Source organism: Panthera pardus, unplaced genomic scaffold (genome assembly GCF_024362965.1).
Source record: "Panthera pardus isolate Hobbes unplaced genomic scaffold, ASM2436296v1 HiC_scaffold_13, whole genome shotgun sequence".
In the NCBI taxonomy this organism is placed as follows: Eukaryota; Metazoa; Chordata; class Mammalia; order Carnivora; family Felidae; genus Panthera; species Panthera pardus.
The window spans coordinates 178070071-178089844 of record NW_026526688.1 but is presented as its reverse complement, the minus strand read 5'-3'; the positions used below and the strand labels follow the sequence as shown (position 1 = coordinate 178089844).

Here is a 19774-nt window from a genome sequence, read left to right as displayed (position 1 = left end):
TCTTTATATATTACATTTAATTTCAGTAGCCTATTAAAAACTCAGAGGTAGAAGAGATGAAAAAGTATTGAGATTCAACTAAAATTTTTCCTGACTTTAGGCAAGTAGAGTTTATTTTAATGAAATTAATTCAATGAAAATAGAGTAGATATTACTGTTTTACAGGAATAGTTACAGAATTAATATGGTTTCTCAAGCCTGCTAAATGACTTACGGATGGAATAGGCCACTAAAAAAATCACACTGCTGCTCTGCTCAACATTACTGTAGAGTTAAAAGTGAAAGGAAGCCATATAGTTTAAATCAATGTATATATTCTTGTGCTTTTCTATATTTCAGAATAAGCGCTTTTAACCAAGCATATGGGAGAATTAAGAGTACAGACAATTTAAAACAAATCTAAGGAATTATAGAAAGTAATAAAGAGGTTGAAAAAATATGTCCAATGTAAAAAATTTTATTTATTTGTTTTTATATTTCAGATTTTTTTTTATTTCTTCATAGTTACTTACTAGGAGTGACTGAAATCAAAAAAATATAATTGAGTCCCATCATCATGGAAATGGCTTTAAGAGAAAACTGGTCAGATGAATATTATTGCTTTCCATTTTCAACCAGTAAACAGTGGCCATTGATAAATGGACTGCCACCAGTATGTCAAGAATGCTCAAGAAATGTTAGATAATTCAACACGCATGTTCACGGGGTAAAAAAAAAAAAAAACAAAAAAAAAACAAAAAAAAAAAACAACTGGAAAATATCTTAGGTGAACGTCATGATTTCATCATACAGGACAAGTACGAAACCACCACCCATTCCTCTGAAAGCACTGGACTGTGCACCCTTGGAAAAAGCTTTCACTCCTTCGTCACGAACAATCTTCCTCCAACAGTCAAGCATGCCTTTGTAAATGATGCCAGTTCCTTTGTGCCCTGACTGCATCATCATGTGGCCGTGAACAGTGTCGAATGGATAGAAAGTCAACCCAGAAACCACTGTAACAGATTGTGCAATCATCCAGCTGAAGAAGACATGAGTACTCTTGGGATCTAGAAGCAGTGTCATAGATACCAAAGTAAGCAGCTGAGTAGATGATAATACCCCTACACAAGCACATTAAAGCCTTGGTACAGTCCCTCAATCTCATCAGATTTGTAGATCCTAACCAGGCAGTCATCAAGACCTCTGAATTCCCTTTCAGCTCCAAGTTTGCTCACATCGGGTATGGGCAAAATCAAGAGGATACACAAAACACCAGGAAGCAGTCCCAGGGGCAGCACCTGATGCCAGATTCCCTGCAAAGTAGCACCAAAACTGGGTTTTCTTGTCCACACCACCCAGGAAGATCTGCTTATGTTTACCTTTGAGGGCAAAATTGAGAGGCTGGGTGGAGAAGTAGCTGATGACATTAGCCAGGTTACCATGCCAGAAGGACACCAGCTGCTCCCTGGGGATGTGAACCACACAGTCTACAATACACTTGTATTGCTTATCTGTGACAATTTGCTTGCTTGCATACTGCACCTGCAGCAGCAGCTTGACTCGCTCGGTGGGCTTTACTGCAGCCCCTCTACCCACCAAGAGCTACTTAGTGAAGGACAGAGTGCAGTGCCATCTGTCAGGTTGAAAGGAAAGAAGAGATGGGTGATGGCTGGGACTCCAGTAGCAACCTGCTGGGGCTCTGAGGCTCTGGGCTCCAATGTAAATAATTTTAACTCGTGTAAAGTTACATTGAGATTTTTTTTCCTCAATATGTAAGAAAGCAAGAATAAGTTAAATCTTTCAATCCGAGGGAGAGCAAAGAACCTCAGATTTAGTTAACAATGGATATGTACCACCCATGGTCCATATATTAAAACAGTCAAATAGAGTTCCTGTTGGATTAAATGATCTCAAACACATAAAGCCCTGGAACACCCATGCACAGCACTTGGTTCTCAGTAAGTTTTAGTCTTTCTTCTTGCCATTTTCTCCTTTTCCAGCCTAATATTATGACCATTTGAGATAAAACAATTTTTTTTTCCCATTGCACATGACAAATGATTTTGTTTAGTATCATCATAAAAAACAATATGGACACTTTATGCACAACTATATTTTCAACATGCATGGATTCTGAAACTTATGAACACTGGACTACCTGAAAGTCTGTACAAAAATATTAGGTAAGATGGGGAGAAGAAAATCGTATCCAGTAGTTTATCCTAAGAGAGAGAATAAAGTCATCATCATGAAGCTATTATATGGTCACATCTCCCCTGATCATGATTTTCAAAGAACTGGGAGTGGTTTATCAAAATGGAGAATTCCTGTGTGAATGGAAAGTTATACAGATCTGATGGTATCCACGCAAATGGTGGAAAAGCAGTAAAAATATTAATGGCTGTGAAAAAATAGGGTTTCAATAAAAGACATTTTAATATGAAAGTTTACAAACTTTAATATGAAAGTTTACTAACAAAGAAGTTAGTAAACTAGGAGACACTGGGAGTCTATGAAAGAAGTCCCTGATTTTATGTTAGTACTTTGTGGTGGACGATAAGGATGAAAATGTTAAGTAAGAGACTTTATATCAGAAATTGAGTCTTCGTGATCTGACCTGGTTTCTTTACATTTTCTGACCTCCTTTCCTTACTCCAAAAGCATTCTCTGTCCTAACCTATTTAACTCATAAACCACCTATTATGTAAGTTTCAGATTTCATGGGAAGGACACTATATTTCAGAGTAGGACACATTTTACAGAGTAAACACATAGCAACGAAGACATATATTTAGATGTGAGAACAGAATGTCACCAGTGCTCAGGTTATGGAACTGGCTGGTTTGGAAGAAAAAACATTGTAACTAGTGCTAAGAAACATTTAAACAATGAAACAATGAAAGTAGCACAAGAAGGTCAGAGCTACTTACAGGTAGCCACTTGTTACTTGTTACTAGTTACATATATATATATATATATATATATATATATATATATATAGTGTCTCCCTCTCTCTCTGCCCCTCCCCAGCTCATGCTCTGCCTTTCTCTCTCTCTCAAAAATAAATAAACATTTAAACAAAATTAATAAGAAAAGGTGTTCCGGTTTTGTTAGATCTATTTTATAATTAGCCCCAAGTCCTTTCTTTCATGTGGAATATCTTAAATGTGTATGTGTGTGTGTGTGTGTGTGTGTGTGTGTGCACGTGTGTGTGTGTGTGCGTGTGTGTGTAAATACAACATAGGCAATGGCATATGAATGTGCACATGGATATGCACGTATGATAGAACATGGACACAAGGCAGCTGTTTGCAATGCTTTGTCTGCCATTGGGTCAGTGTTCAATGCAATGTGCTGCTTGTATAGGCACTGTTAATAAAAATATGATTTGCCTTCACATATTCTAAATTACATAATAAGGTCAAATGCCAATTTGGAAATAGGTCATCAATCCAGCCATTCCTTGAATCCAATAGTTTTAGAATGCTGTATATCCTTTGTTCTAAATTGAAATTAGAAAGAAATATAATGAAATGGACATAAAAGGCAAAAGGTCATGTAGCACCCTCTGAGATGCGCACTGGGCTTTCTGTGGGATAGGAGAAACACAGTCTTTAGTGATGCTACAAATGTCTTTTTATGTATTTATTTTTTAATTTTTTTTAATGTTTATTTATTTTTGACAGAGAGAGAGAGACAGGGCATGAGTCGGGGAAGAGCAGAGAGAGAGGGAGACACAGAATCTGAAACAGGCTCCAGGCTCTGAGCTGTCAGCACAGAGCCCGACACGGGGCTCGGACTCATGAACCGTGAGATCATGACCTGAGCCGAAGTCGGACGCTTAACTGACTGAGCCACCCAGGTGCCCATACAAATGTCTTTTTAAAAGGTGGCTGACACTGTCAGGTGTTGTAGTTGAGAAATTCATGTAATGTCATGTGCTGTTGAATGCAAGGACAAAGTACTGACTTTGCTGCCCAAAGTGGGACTGTTATATGAATAGGATACTTCTATTTCTAGGTCTGTCTCTCAGGAAATTTTTGAAAGAATGCTAGCATATCAAAAAATATACCTCATTTTTTAAGAAGATATTTTTAGTAGTTCTTGATATGCTAAATTAAATTAATTCGAAAGAAATACTTTGCATTATAGTTCCTGTTAGCATTCAGAAAATGTAAGCAGAGTTGGGGAATAAAAAGCTATTGTGGAAGTCTGCTATGTAACTTAAGATGTTAATATGCGAAGTCCTTGTACATTTTATTGAACCTTCTTAGGAAAATGAGTTGTAAGAATTCGCCACTGATTGAGCAGAAAGATGATGTTGCTCAAAATTTTAATAAACAAAATTAAATACATTTCTGAGAAGAAATCACTGGTACTTTTAATTATATGAATGAGGCCTATCACTATATGGTTTTATGAACTACATTCCTAAAAGATACAGACTTTGTAAAATGTGACATAAATACGTGTACTTTTTCTCTACCAAATTATAAGGGCACTTCTAGAGCTCCAAAAAAACTGTTTGTATACTTTTCTACAATGTCTCTGGCTGCTACCCCGCAACACAAATTGTTTTATTTTTCTCATTTCGCAGTGTCTTGTTTATGAGGAGTTATCAATGTCTAAAATATCTGCAAAACTTTAAAAAATGCAACAAATTGAGGGTATCATCTAACAGCAGAGGCAAATGGTCAATGTAGACAAACAAGGAAAAGCAGCAAGGTTAGGGAAAGATTACTGTATATTTCACAGTGTCAAACATTCAGTCAGTTCAATAAATAATACAACAAATGTGAAATCTACAATGTCAACTAGAGACGGAGGCTGGGGATATTACAGACTGACATTCCTGTAATTAAGGAATGAAAAAAATAGCAACATTTCAGGACATAACAAAGTACACCATCTGGGCCTGCCAACTATAAATATTAAATATGGAAAAAGAAAGGACAAACAAAGCTAATATAAGCATCAAGTCATTTTGCAAATTCATAAAGAATCAAAGAAAATCAAAGAATCATTATAGCCTCTAAATGCTTCTAAGGGTAATTTGTTGATAAAAGGAGTTGGCATCACTTCATAATTTACAAAGGAAGATAGAAGACAGATGTCAGGAGCAGATGTACACTTCCCAGAAAGGGGAAGAAGGAACGCTGAAGCAAATCAGGATCATTTGCAAAATAGAAATCAAATAAAATGGAAAAAGAAAAATAAGGACTGAAAAAGCACTTCTACAGAGTTGGCTTAGTCTTCCTATCAAACTGATGCAAATCTCCAGGTCATAGCTCTCAAATTTGGAAGTACATTGGTTGAATAGACAAGTTATTGCTTTCCTACTCAGTGCATAGCATTACGCCAGGTCAGAAAGTCACTTGGAGGCAAAGAGGACAACTAGCTGCAGAGACCTCAAGGGAGGACCATTTACAAAGTGTACAAGTGTTCACACAAGTCAGAGTGTGTTGATAAATTCTTCACAAGATGGTGGAACAAGTGTGGTTCTTGTATCTATCAATCAGCCATTAACTCAACTATCCATTCTCTATCCATCCATCTACAAATAATTGAGACCCTATTCTAATTATAGCCTGAGACACAATATATTGAGAGTATTTTAGAGGTCAAACAGATATAATAAAAAGATAATTAATTTCAAATAAGAGCTCTTTATCAGATTTGAAACATTGGAATCAGTCATTCTTTATTTAAATGCATAAATGCAAACTCTACTTATCTAATTACCTCCTGAGTATTTAAAAGAGTAAAATGAGAGCAACTGTACTTTCTATTTCCTTAGATCATATATTTTATATATATGTGTATAACACACATATACACTTCTGTGTATATGTTAACAGAAGTGTATATGTTAACATGCATATATATGAAGCAAAAATATAAGTCTATATGTGTAATATATATTCTATATGTGTGCATATATGTGTGAGATAGAGGTGAAATATATTTATTCTTAGATTCAGCAATAGAATTGTCCATACACACATCATCATATATAGATGATTTTCAGCTGACAAAGTATTTGAGACTCGGCAAAGCTGATCACAACTTTAATATATAAAGTAATATATATATATATATATATATATATATATTCATAGAATTATTTTACTTTTACACCTCTTATCTTTCATCACTCAAAGCAAGTAAACAATGTGACTGAGAAAGATTTTACAACTGGTAATATTGATCACACATGCCCTCTCTTTTTCTTCGTAATGACCCTAGTGATCTTCATCTTTCAGGACCAGCTGTTCAAGTCCAATCTATTCCACTTAGTCCTTCTTAGAAAGACAGGTTCAAACACATCCTCTTAGCCCTTGAACTTGCAAAACAGTTAATGTCAATTTACCCCTTTGTAAACTAACATTATGAAAAAGAAAGAGGCTTGGAGGAAAATATTGCATAAAAAGAAACACACAGTTGATTCTATTTAGTAAATGTGTTTTTAGTTTACTGCCAGAGATTTACAGGCAGGGGTTTATTTGAAGCATATATCAAACCATACTTAATAAAAGCCCAAACAACCGTGTAAAATTCATCTATATAATCTATAGATATAAACACTTCCAAATCTCTGGCTTTATTGAGCTATTACTATTTGAGGTATATTGAATGAGGTAGTGGAACTGCCAGGTTTATAACAACATGAGCTCAGCTATGGGAAGTCACGAGTTATACTTTCATGGGCTGTCAGTACAATCACTAAATGGGAAACAGCATATACATACCATTGGTCTCGAAAGAACCAACTGAAAGAAAGGCTTAGCACAAATCCACATTAATATGCGCAATCTGTGATGTGTGTGTGCACCTAAACATGTATCGTGTTTTTCCAGGGGCAGTATTGGTTTATACTTACTGTCTTGGTATAACTATTAATAGTGCTTCCTTTCATATACATATAGGCATGCAATGGACAAACTGAATAGCTCGCACATTGTATCTCTTTCTTCTCTGAGACTACTTCTTTTCAAGCATATCAGCATGTTTATATATAAATATATATATTTACACTCGTGTAGGCACACACACAAGCATAGATTTACAGAAATATATGTACTTACACTCACTAGTAGACAGTTCTTTATATCATAATAGTTCATGGGTATAGTTTTTGGCACATAGATTTTTCCTTCTAATTCTATATGCGACATTAGTCACTATGTTAGGATATTTTTTGTCTTCAACTGAAAATTCTGATTTAAAAAGGAAGATAGTGACATGCACGGGATCGAGATGTCTGGAAGTAATAAATCTATTTTTGTTCGGTGAAGCTGTGGGACTGATTAATAGTAAGAGCTATAAGGTGCAACTCTGCAAATGAAAATGCTTCTGAGACGGGGCACCTGGGTGGCTCAGTTGGTTCAGCTTCCAACTGCAGCTCAGGTCATGGTCTCACAGTTCGTGAGTTCTAGCCGCGTATCAGGCTGTGTTCTGACAGCTCTCAGCTCGGAGCCTGTAGCCCGCTTCAGATTCTGTCTCCGTCTCTCAGCATCCCCCCTTCACTTGCTCTCTCTCTTTCTCTCTCTCTCTCTCTCTCTCTCTCTCAAATATAAATAAAACATTAAAAAAAAAGAAAAGAAAATGCTTCTGAAGCCACTAGATGAAGCTGGAGGTCTACCTACCTAAAGGAAGTAAAGGTAAGTTGTTTACAAATGTATTCCGTGTACCTGACATAGGATTTAACTTTTGCAAGACCTTTCAAGAGATGCATTTAGCAAATGGTGTTGGAGAATCCACTCTATCACTTCTAAGTTAAAGTCTTTTTTTTTTAGACACTTAAAATGTGTTAAGTGTCGCTGGATGCCACGTCAGTAAACTAGAAGAATAAAAGGCAATAACAATTTGTGAAACATGTTAGGGACCATTTCCTTCCCATTTTGAATAAAAGGAGGTAATCTGAAAAAAAATGTAAAGGTCTAGGAAACAAGCTACTGTAGATACAGTAGCAACAATAAGTTTCTTACTGATTGTCCAAAAATATTTGGCCTGGATAAATATCTCACATACTTTCTTTTTTAGTTCCCCTATGACTATTAAACAAAATAAAACAAAACAAAACAAAACAAGACCTACCTCCACTACCCCACCCACATAAATCAATTCAATGCTCCTATTGTTTCCCGGTGCTTCTACCAATCTTATCAATATTCCTCCAAATACCCTCATCTGCATATCTACTACCAGTTCTGTCTCAAGAAAAAAAAAAAAAAAGTCTAGAAAATATAAAGTAACTACTCCTGTTCCCTGACAAACAAGGTTGTGAGGAAAAGCAACAAATCACCCAATTCATTGCCCATAATGTTGAGAGGGGGAGTGGGGGAGGATAATGGTGATAAGGGTTGGGCAACAGAATTCAACAGGTATATAATGGATTTAAAATGTGTTTGCTAGCAGAAGCAGTGATCTAAATTTCATAAACAGTTGGATTAGAGGACTGTCAACTAAGGAAATTGCAAGGGGCACATCGATCCAGAAAAGCAACATTGGAGGGACAAGAATTGGTGGTTAAGAGACTTCCTAAGGAGACATAAGGATTCTGTGTGTGTGTGTGTGTGTGTGTGTGTGTGTGTGTGTGTGTGTGCATTGTTTCTTTCTTTTTCTTGAATGATATAATTAATTTGGAGATCTTACCATCCTTCCCTTACAGTATGCTTTCTCTCTCGAATATGATGTGAAGAGTGCCCCAGGAGGTAAGCAGTACATATCCATATTTGAAGTTGAAACTCTTGTATCTTGCTTAGCTATGATCCCGTGGCAAGATATGTTCTGAAGCCATAACAATCTGCGAACACGCTCTTAAGTTGGCCTCTCCCTAAACTGTAAAACCTAATTATAGTTACTGCTTCAATAATGTAGTTCCAAAGAAACAACTTATGAATGACAGAATGATTGCTCATATACATAATTCTTTAATGTGATGTAGTTGACATAAACACAGTGTAACCACAGGAATGACAAAATAATTGACAAGTTATTTTCAAAATGAGAATTATTATGTTGAGTTGGATGTCCATTAAAAGTTGATTCTAAATTCAAGGCTTGGTATTGAAAATTACTTCAAGGATTTAAAAAGTCATTTCATTTCTGCATGTATTTGCAAATATAAGTATTTTATATAACTTTCTATATGTTAATGAAAATTTCTGTATTTTATATTTTCTAAACGACCAATGGATTTTGCTGTTTGCCTCACTGAAAGATGAAAGAATTAAAGTTAAGAGTAAATATATATATATATACATTTCTTAAAGCAAGTACCTCTCCAATAGTAAGCTTTCATATATACTAGGTTGTTAAAAGAATTTTATATTTCTAAACCTAGTTTTTCTTCACTTCTTTATAGTACTTAATCATGATATCAATTAATTAAAACATCAGTAAAATATTTTTGGTGGTCTTAAAATAGTATGCATAACAATACAATGATACAATCTCAGTTTATGCTCTGTTTCTTCCAAAAAATTAAAATTTCATATACCCCGTCCTCCCCATTAAGCAAACCAGTGTTTTTCATTTTATCAAATGCAGGTCAGAATACATTTTTTAATTCCCTAAAACTGAACATCTTTTCAAAGGATATGCTCAATGTTATAGACATATCTCTACAAATTAATACATATCTGTCATTATATATATGAATGTTAAGAGCTTCATCATCACTGCATATAATCAAGAGACTATACCAGATTTCTGAAGACAGTCTCAAAGGAGAGTTCCCAAACATCTTGAACATTATTGTATCATTAAAATTGTCATTTCATCTCAGAGTGATGACTTTGAAAGAGTCTACATCACATATTTGGATGTGTGTGATTCACTCCCTGGGAGTTGGGCTAAACAGACACTATTTGAGTGACTCATTGAGGAACGGGGTACTGAAGAGTAAAGTTTCAGATTGAGAGCTGTGACAAAGGCTATGAAGAATGCCAGCAACCAAGATCTTGAGCCAAGAAAATAGTTGTACCAGAAACCTAAATTTCAAAATGACTATGACAAAGGTTAGTAAACAACAAAGTCTTAGAGAACAAGGCTGGTGATTGATGTTAAAATCATAAAATAAACAATTTGAAGAGAGGTAGCGATAGAGTCCTGGTTCAAGCTGCTTAGGAATTACTTGTGTCTATCTGTAAATTGAACAGAAAACTCATTGAGGTCTGTCTCCTTCTTGTAAACCACAACCACCCCTCTTCCAGGCTCATCCTTCTCCTTTTCTATTGTTTTTTTTTTTTTTTCTCTCCTCAGGGCTTATCAGCTTTGTATACTCCATAACTTATATATTTATATTTTTAGGGGAGGCAACTACAAGAAATGTTCAGTCAAAAAGGTAGAAAACAAGAAGGCCTTGTTAAAGGAGAAGACTGTGCTACATAACAGAAAATAAACTCAGAGACCAGAATTATCTGTGAGAATAAAAGGAAGAGGAGGAAAGAGAGCAGAAGTTTTGTGAGGGTGGTGGCTTCCACACTGCATGATACACCCAATGGTTTATCCCTCACACAAGCTCCACAATAAAAACAGTAGTGATTTTACTAGAATTTAACACATCCGCTCATGATTGGTATAAATGACTTTCTTCTGCAACTCCTGAAGAGCTGGTTTCACATTGCTGGACAGAGGTAACACTCAAGGACTGAAGAATACAAACAGAGATATAACCCTGAGACTAGAAATCATGTAAAAATACACACAGATTCAGGAAGTGGCTTCTGAAAGTTTTGGATATCAAAGACACTTTTCCCTTTAAAGTTTTCAGCAAAATATCCATTATTTTTTAAGAAAGATTTTTCTGTTTATTTATTTATTTTGAGAAACACAGAGAGAGACAGAGCGAGTGTGAGTGGGCAAAGGGTAGATAGCAAGAGAGAGAGACACAGACAGAGACAGAGACAGAGAATCCCAAGCAGGCTCTGTGTCGTCAGTGCAGAGCCTGATGTGGGGCTTGAGCTCAAGAACTGTGAGGTCATGATCTGAGCTAAAATCAAGAGTGGGATGTGCTCCTCCAATATTTAAAAATTTCATTGAATTTAGGAGCATGGAATAGGTCTTTAATTCCTGATTTGGTAAAATACTGCCTCTTCAAGATTCTCTATAAAAGGGAAGAAAATATAAACTATTGTAAGAATGTGATGCTTTTGAAACCTTTAAATTGGCTTTCTCAAACATAATCACCAGTTGTCTACTCAAATGAAGTATTTGGGAATGAATTTACTTGTTTCATTTGTTTGTTTGTTTGTTTGTTTGTTATTAAATAAGCTTACTGAAATTAAATGGTGTAGGTAAGCAACCACAGTTGAATAGGTACAATTTGAAATGAGGGATTATTTTGATAGTTCTATTTTTGTGTGTTCTTTTCCTAATGTATAGTTACTGTAATTATCTACAAAGGAGTAAAAACAATTTCAAACTAACAATATTGAAATCTTTTCAGTTTAAATTGTGAACTGTTCCTATAATAGAGTTCAGTACAAAGATTTTAATGTCAAATATGAAGATTAAACTACCATCCAATCTGAGAACACTTTTGCTATTTTCTATATACATTTTTTGAAAAAGTAATTGAGAGTTCAATCCCGAAATGTTCTCTTGCTTTTTTCAAAATCACTGTAGCTGTTCTTGATGATTTATTCATACTCACAAATTTCAGGATATTCTGTCAATTTCTGTCTGAAATTATTTGGATTACTAGAGGATACTGATGGCTTGAAAATGTGCTGGTCTCCATGTATTTTAGATCTACTTTTATTTCTTTCAAGAAAATGTCATACTTTTCCCAGAAAAGTTTTACACACACTTCATTTGTTATTTCTAGTGATCTTTTGGTTTCTGGGCTTGGTTTCAAATGTTTTTTTTTTTTTTTTTAATTCTTTATTTTGTTATCACCTATTTCAGACAAAATTTTAAAGCTTTTTTAATATAATTTATTGGCAAACTATTTTTAAAGTTTTTAAATTTTTTTTTTGTATATTTTCAATTTCTTACCCCTTTCTTCCTTGAATTTTATTGATAAGCTCTGTTATCTACTTTTTGAAAGGTATGCACTCCTTTAATAATCATTTAGCAGCAACCTCTTAATTTTTAACTTGTGAACTTGATTTTACCAAGTCCTAATGTAATCAATATCTCTTATCTCCCTATGAAAAAATAAAGGACTTTTAGAATGCTTCGACAATTTCCTCCCTTCCAGCTATGCTATCTGGAATTTGAAGCCCTTTATGTTTTCAACTTTAAATAAAACCTCCTATTTTTATTCAGTCAATGATTAATTATATTCACCAAAGATTTACCAATTTTTTTATACATGCTACATGCATTTCAATTTTTCCTGCTGGATTTATGTACTTTAGCAATTTATCTGGTGGACCCATGAGTGATACTCACTTTTTATTGTGAAATATCTGTATATAACTCTTCATTCCTGAAAGATAACTGATCTGGGTATAGAATTCTAGTTTAATGAATATTTTCTTTAAGTTTTTGATGAGAATTCTTTGGCCAACCTTATTAACACATTTATACATAATCCATGTATTATCTCTAGTCACTGCTAATATCTCTTTGAAAATATGAATTTTATTTTTTAATATCTTACTTTAGACTCAGCATGCATGTCTGTATAAAGACTCATGTCTTTCTTCAAATCTAGACAATTATAAAACTTTATAACTTCTAGGAATGCCTTTTCTCTATGCTACCCTTCGGGCACTCAGTAAATGAATTCCTTATGGGCTCTCAACTTTATGCAAGAAGTTCAGTGGAGACTGTGCCTTGAATGTGTAAAACTTCTCCTGCCCTCGTCACTATGAGATTTCAGCTTTCAATTCAGATGTCAAAGCTCTAATGTCCTGTTGTCACTTCATTTTTTTTCTGATAGTACTCTATTTTAAAAATTAAAAATATTTTAGTCTCCACTGTACTTCTACATAATTTTAGTGAGAATAAGACCAAATCCAGTCAATTCCTTTGGCCATATATTTATTCATGTATTTTTCTAAATTGTAAACAGCCAAAATACAGAAAATACTTAGCTTTCTTCCAACTGAAAATGACCAAAAAAAGTCAAAACATTAAATCTGTGTAATAAATTGCTTCTTGCCATATAGCTTCTTCTCAGCTCAGTTAAGTTTAAAGATATGTTGGCTTTTTTTCTTTTGTCTCCCCAGCAGGTTGACTGTGTCTTTTTCTTCTTTTTTTTTTTCTTTCTTTTTATTTTTTTTAATACCCTTTAACCCAACTGTTTAGGAAGGACAAGGCAACTTCTTAAAATTCTGCCTATGTTCTCAGGAAATGTCATTCATTTGGCAGCGATCCCAATGTGTAGCACAGCTTGATTCTCGTTCATAGTCCCCAAAACAGCCAGGCCTGATACTAAGAAGCTCTTTCAATGACAGGCATTCATTTATCTGAACTTATTCTGAACTTAGAGAATATGGTGGTGTGTGTGTGTGTGTGTGTGTGTGTGTGTGTGTGTGTGTGTGAGTGTGATGTACTTTGAGAGGCACATTTAATGTCTCTCTGCAACCAGTCAGTGTTTCTTCTCTAAAATTTGTTTTATGTAATAAAATGGTTTTAAGGGGATTTCTTTTCTTTATATTTTGGTGGAAGCCCTGAAGTGTCTGAATGAAAAAAAAAAAAAAGTTTTAAAACATTTTAGGTAGTGTCCTTGTTTTAAAGTTGGTGTTTAATCAGTTGGTTTTAATCAGAAAGTAGACCTTAAAGTTAACTCCTATTTGACTTCAATTTAGAAAAAAGGGACAAAAGTAAAAATGACATGGTGTAAATTTTAATGACAAGATTTTATATAGAAACACTATGGGACCTCTTAAAATTTTACATTAGGAGCTTTTCAAATCAAACCAAAATTCCACAATTGTAGATTCTAAAAACATGTCTTGCTCTATGTTAATCAGTATATTATAAACTTAATTTGTGCATACACTTTCACTTATTACCAAATCTTATTTTATAAAGAAAAATATTACTTCAGAAGCAGAAGCTCTAGGTCAAATCCTGTATCCCACCGTTTCCTACTTGTGAAAATGTGAGCAAATGACTTAGGTTTTCTGTGCCTGTTTGTCCTCTATCTTATATAAGGGTAGAAGTAATGGGTAGAAGTCGTATTCATCTCAGAGTAATTTTGAAGAATGACTTAATCAATCGCTCACTGAGTACACACTAGTTGTTAGCTCTTAGCTGCTACTAGTGTTTCTAGGCTACTTTCACCCCCAAAGTCTATCAGTTGCAAAGAATGTTGCTTTCTTTAATTAAACTCCCTTTGTAAAGTCAGATTTTTGTTATGATATTTCTTATTTACTTTAATTTTATTATCTATTTATTATGTATATTATTGAGTATAGTTAACGTATTTCTTACTTATAAAAAACTGTTTTGTCTTATTTAACAATTGCCAAGGGCATTTTCTATTTTACAGTTCTACAGTTCTATATAATCCATATTATATCTGGGCTCAGTGATGTTACTGGGAAAATTTACTCCAATGAATGAGCTAAAAGCAATCCTTAGACAAAGTCACCTCTCTGTCGTCATTGCCCTTCTTGTAGTCAAAACAATGTTCGTTTGACAAAATTTCTATCTTATAAACCTTCTCTCATTGCAAATATAACACTTTTTCAGTAAAAATCTGAATCTCTATGTATATACCATATAAATTCTAGTCATAATGCGGGCTTCCATTGCATTTGGTGATTTTATTTATTGATTTAACTAAATCTCTTTGGCCACTGTTCAGTTATCTTGTCATAATATTTCATACAATGGTGAAAAGTTAAATCTGTAAAGTGATTTTAACATTATATTGAAAGTCATAATTATTTGCATTCTGACAACAGAAAGCTCATAATAAAATTTAATAGATTTCTTTCTAACGATACTAAAACATACACAAACACGACCTATATAAGTATATATACATATGTATATATTTTAAATATCTCATATTATTTATTGCTTTCACACTACAATAGCAACAGCATCCCAAGATCATTCAATATTTTAATACCATTATTACAATGGACTTTTAGTTTTCTATTCTATTTATGTTTATAATTATCTAAATAAAAATTATCTTCTATTGTCCAAAAATTTTAGTATATAAATAGTGTTCTAAAAGAGAAACTTAAGATTACATGTAAATAAATATTTGTAGACATATAAAATTATTTTTCAGTCTTTTTCAGGCTCTTGAGTAAAAGCCTGAAGGAATTTATCTTTTCTTGTTAAAGAAGACAGACATCCGATCCAATGAGCATTGCTGCAAGTGACAGTTTTGGGCACAGCTGGAAGATTTCTTTGTAATATCCTATATTCTGCTATGTTACCTTGATTAAGGGATTTTAGATTCATTGAAGATTATTTCAAAACTACAGAAACTTTCCATCAATTTCCCACCAATATGCATTAAATTAATATATTTGCATTGCTTTTTCAATGCCTAGATACTACTGATTTTATTTTCTGGATTTTTTAAGGTTTTAGATTTTCTCTAATTTAAATAGTTTTCTTTTAATTTTGTCTTTATGTAGGAACAATTTAAGTGTTTTCTAGGTTCCTTTTTTACAGTATTTAAATTATAAATTCAGTTTAATTTTACTAATTGATATGTAGTTTATTAATGTATTTTTTCTTGCAAAATTTTGTTTCTTTGTTTTGTTCTTTTATTTTTTTAATTTTTATTTAAATTCCATTATTTACCATATACAGTGTAATATTAATTTCAGGTATACAATTTATAATTCAGCACTGCCATACGTCACCCCAGTGTTGATCACAAGTGCATCCCTATCACCTATTTAACACATCCCCCCATTCACCTCTCCTCTGGCAACGATTGCTTTGTTCTCTATAATTTGAGGCTCTGTTGTTTTGTTTGCCTCTCTCTTTTTTCCCTTTATGATTGTTTGTTTCACTTTTTGGAGCTAGAGTATTATGCTGAGCAAAATAAGTCAGTCAGAGAAAGACAAACACTATATGATTTCATTCACATGTGGTAGTTGTGTGTATTTATAATTACCTTTGTGTGCATACATTTGTGTATATACATATATATTTATATATATTTGTATTTGAGTGCATATATATCTTTGCAAATATATGCATATCTTTCTAAGTAGATTATACACACACACACACATACACAAAGAATTTGAATTTCATAGTAAATACAAATGATACACATGAATGTGGGTATTGAATGTGTATATATCTCTCCACATGCTTTCCCTACAGAAATCTTTCCTTATCTAAAATGTATGACCTTTACAGCTATTGGTGATTCCTGTTTTGTAATATGTTAAAATCTACGCACTGAATATTCTATTAGCTAAATCTGTTCATATCCTTTATAATCTCCTTAGAGTAAATTCCTAGATATGAAATTGCTTTGTAACACATTTTTAAAACTGACTCATAATGACAAGATTCCCTTTTGGAAACCTGCCAGTTTATAAGTATAACATATGAATATGTGTATCTTAAAGATTAGAAATTTAATGTTTTAAATCTGCATCAATTAATTTGTCAATAAATACTAACTAAATTTTCACTTATATTTATTTGCATTTATTTGCTTATTAACGACATTAACAATTTTGTGTAAGTTTTTAGTTCAGTCATATTTTTTTTTCTCCAGAGTTTCCTCTTTTTTATTGTTTGTCCTATTTTATTTGTTCAACCACACTTTTCCTGTGGTGAAATGCTGTTTCCAGGTGAATTACATTCTTAGTTTAGGAGTTTATATGATTCAAATATTTTTCCAGGGAATGTTTACTTTTATATTTCTTTTATCAGATATTAGTGTTTTATTATAAGAAAATATTTTATTTTATGTGGTAAAATCTATACATATATTATGAAATTTAACTTGAAATATATTTCTCACAGTGATACTTTATAGTATCAAACATTTTACAGTATACACTATATATTTATATGTATATAATTTTAAGCTTTTAATAGTATGTATCTATGGATTAATTTAATTGTAGAAGATAGAAATATGGTTTTGTTTTTCCAAGATATGAATAAGCCATTTACTTGTCTAACTTTGAAGGAAACTAAGGGGGAAAAAAAAGACGATTTTGAGTGAAATTGTACTAAACACACAAATATTTTTAAATAATTGGGGCGCCTGGGTGGCTCAGTTGGTTAAATGTCTGGCTTCAGTGCACGTCATGATTTTTCAGTCTGTGAGTTCGAGCCCCACATCGAACTGTCAGCTCAGAGCCTGGAGGCAGCTTCAGATTCTGTGTCTCCCTCTCTCTCTCTGCCCTTCCCCCACTCACTCTCTGTCTCTCTCCCTCTCTCAAAAATAAATAAATATTAAGTTTTTCTTAAAATAATTGACACATTGCAATATTAACATGATATTAAGGATATATTTGAAACATTTTTATTTCTTCATGTTATCTTTTTTGTTCTTAATAAATTTATACTAAATAAGTAATATATGTAATAATAAAATGATTTTTCCATGTATTTCATCATAAATATTTGGAAATTTGTACTACCTTTATTATCCTCTCTTTTATAATAAAGTACCATATACTATAAAGTGGCAGTAATGAGAATAAATACAGGCTTTCCAACCCCAAAAGTCATGCATTTAAACAGCAAGCTAAACTGTTAATGTATAAAGGAACTTTGCTTCTCTGTGTGTGTTTTTGTGTGGGTGCCCTTTATATTCATGGATATTTATTTTTTACCAAGTTTGACCAATGAGTTCTCTCATCAGATCTATAGGTTTTTCTTTTCTTTTTTTAATATTTATGTATTTATTTTGAGACAGAAAGAGACAGAGAGAGAGAGAGAGAGAGAGAGAGAGAGAGAGAATGAGTGGGGGATGGGGCAGAGAGAGAGGGAGAGAGAGATTTTCAAACAGGCTCTGTGCTGTGAGCTCAGAGCCCAATGTGGGGCTTGACCACATTCAACCAACTGAGGCACCCCAGTGCCCCAAGATCTATAGGTTTTATTTAATTGATAAATTTTATAGAAAATTTATTATTTGCAAATATTTCCTTTATAAAATATCTATATTTCAAATTTGTTTACTTTTATATTTATTATCTCCTCTTTATTTGTGTTTCTTTTGCTGCCCTTTTACACATTTCTTAATTTGGAGTCTAGACATTCATATCTATTCCTTGCTTATGTAATTATTGAAACAATGAATTTTACTCTACTGAATATTCCTTACTCCACCAGGATTTGTACACTATCTTCCAATATCTTTCAATGAGATTAGATTTTCTTAGTAGGCAGAAAGCTTGGGATGTATATATATATATATATATATATATATATATATCCCCTTTGGAACACAAACTGAGTATTTTGGTTAAAATCTATAGATTCATAAGTCATGGATAACTGGTTGACTCCTAATCAGGTACTCAGAACAACAATAGAACATCAGTGACAAAGGAAATATACATGAATGGATCTCAGAATGGGTCAGAGTGTGAAGATATTTATATATCTCACAAATGAACACTAGAAGGTATCACTCTATTGGGGATATATTAAACTGTTGGATACAATCCTTCAGATGTTAGTTTTTCTTAGTCATCCCAGTTCTTGCTTAATAGACTCATTCACAAAGTGTTCATTGTGGCAGAGATGTGACTAAGCATGGATTCAAAAACATGAAATTATTTCACCAAGGCTATTTAGCTACAGTCACTACTGAGAAGATTAGATGCTGATACCAAAAGCCAATGTCGAGCCCTAAAATGGCCTAATACCCTGGGAGATCTGCAGGCAAGTAGCAGATTTATTAAAGTCTATACTTTTCATTGTGAGGTAGTGGGGCACAATTTCTCCCTGTAAGAATAGATACATATTCCAGGTATAGATTTGTTTTCCTTGCCCAGAATCATTATATAAGTACTTGTAGAATGTCTGTTGTATGGTCAATATCACTTCTGTACACAGGAATAATTTACAAATCCTACACTCTAAAATAAACCCCATGATGTCACAGGCAATATTTAGTTCTATCACCCAGAATTGGTTAGCTCCCTAAAACTGTTGTATGAGTTAGCAAAGAATAAATCATGGAAATATCATTTTGTGAGGTAGGGATGCATTTCTATAGCAGGCGATATAAATCTGAAACCAGCAGCCAATATACAAGGCTTTGCCTTCATAACCAGTCATAAAGAGTTCAGGACCTAGGTTAAGTTGAGAAAGATACCTCTCATGATTGCATGTAATAGAAGAAATTTTTACTTCTCTTCCCCGTGATCCCAGGTTCAGTGTTTACGGAGATCATAGAGCCCAAGAGAGGAATGCTTCCATGAGGAAACACAGCTATACTTTCACAAATATGAAAGCTGAAACTACCCTTTGTCATATTGGGCTCTTAATGGTACTAAACCAATAAACAATGGAAGAAAGCACTACAGTGGCTAATGTGATATATTCTGCTGGTCAAGGGGATATTTGGTTGTTGCTACTCAATGGGTTCAAGGAGGTCTATGTTTAGACCCTAAGGAATTCACTGGGGCATCTTTTAGTACCCCCTGTATAATCGTTTTCAATAGTGGAAACAGCTTTCCAAGGATTCAGATCCTGAAGGAAGAAAGCATTTCTTTTTTTGTTACCAAGAAAACTTTCTAGCTGAGGTTTTGACTCAGAATAAGGGGAATATGCATTGAGTAGTATATAATCCAGGAATAAACCCCTATTTATACAGTCAATTAATTTTTGAATAAGAGCCAAAAACATAAAATGAAAAATAGTAGCCTATTAAAGA

At 33.5% G+C, this 19774-nt stretch overlaps 1 pseudogene; it reads right to left on the bottom strand.

Annotated features, from left to right (window-relative positions):
* Positions 1–762: 762 nt before the first annotated feature.
* Positions 763–19774, bottom strand: part of LOC109275234 (ADP/ATP translocase 2-like) — a 33246-nt pseudogene continuing 14234 nt past the window's right edge.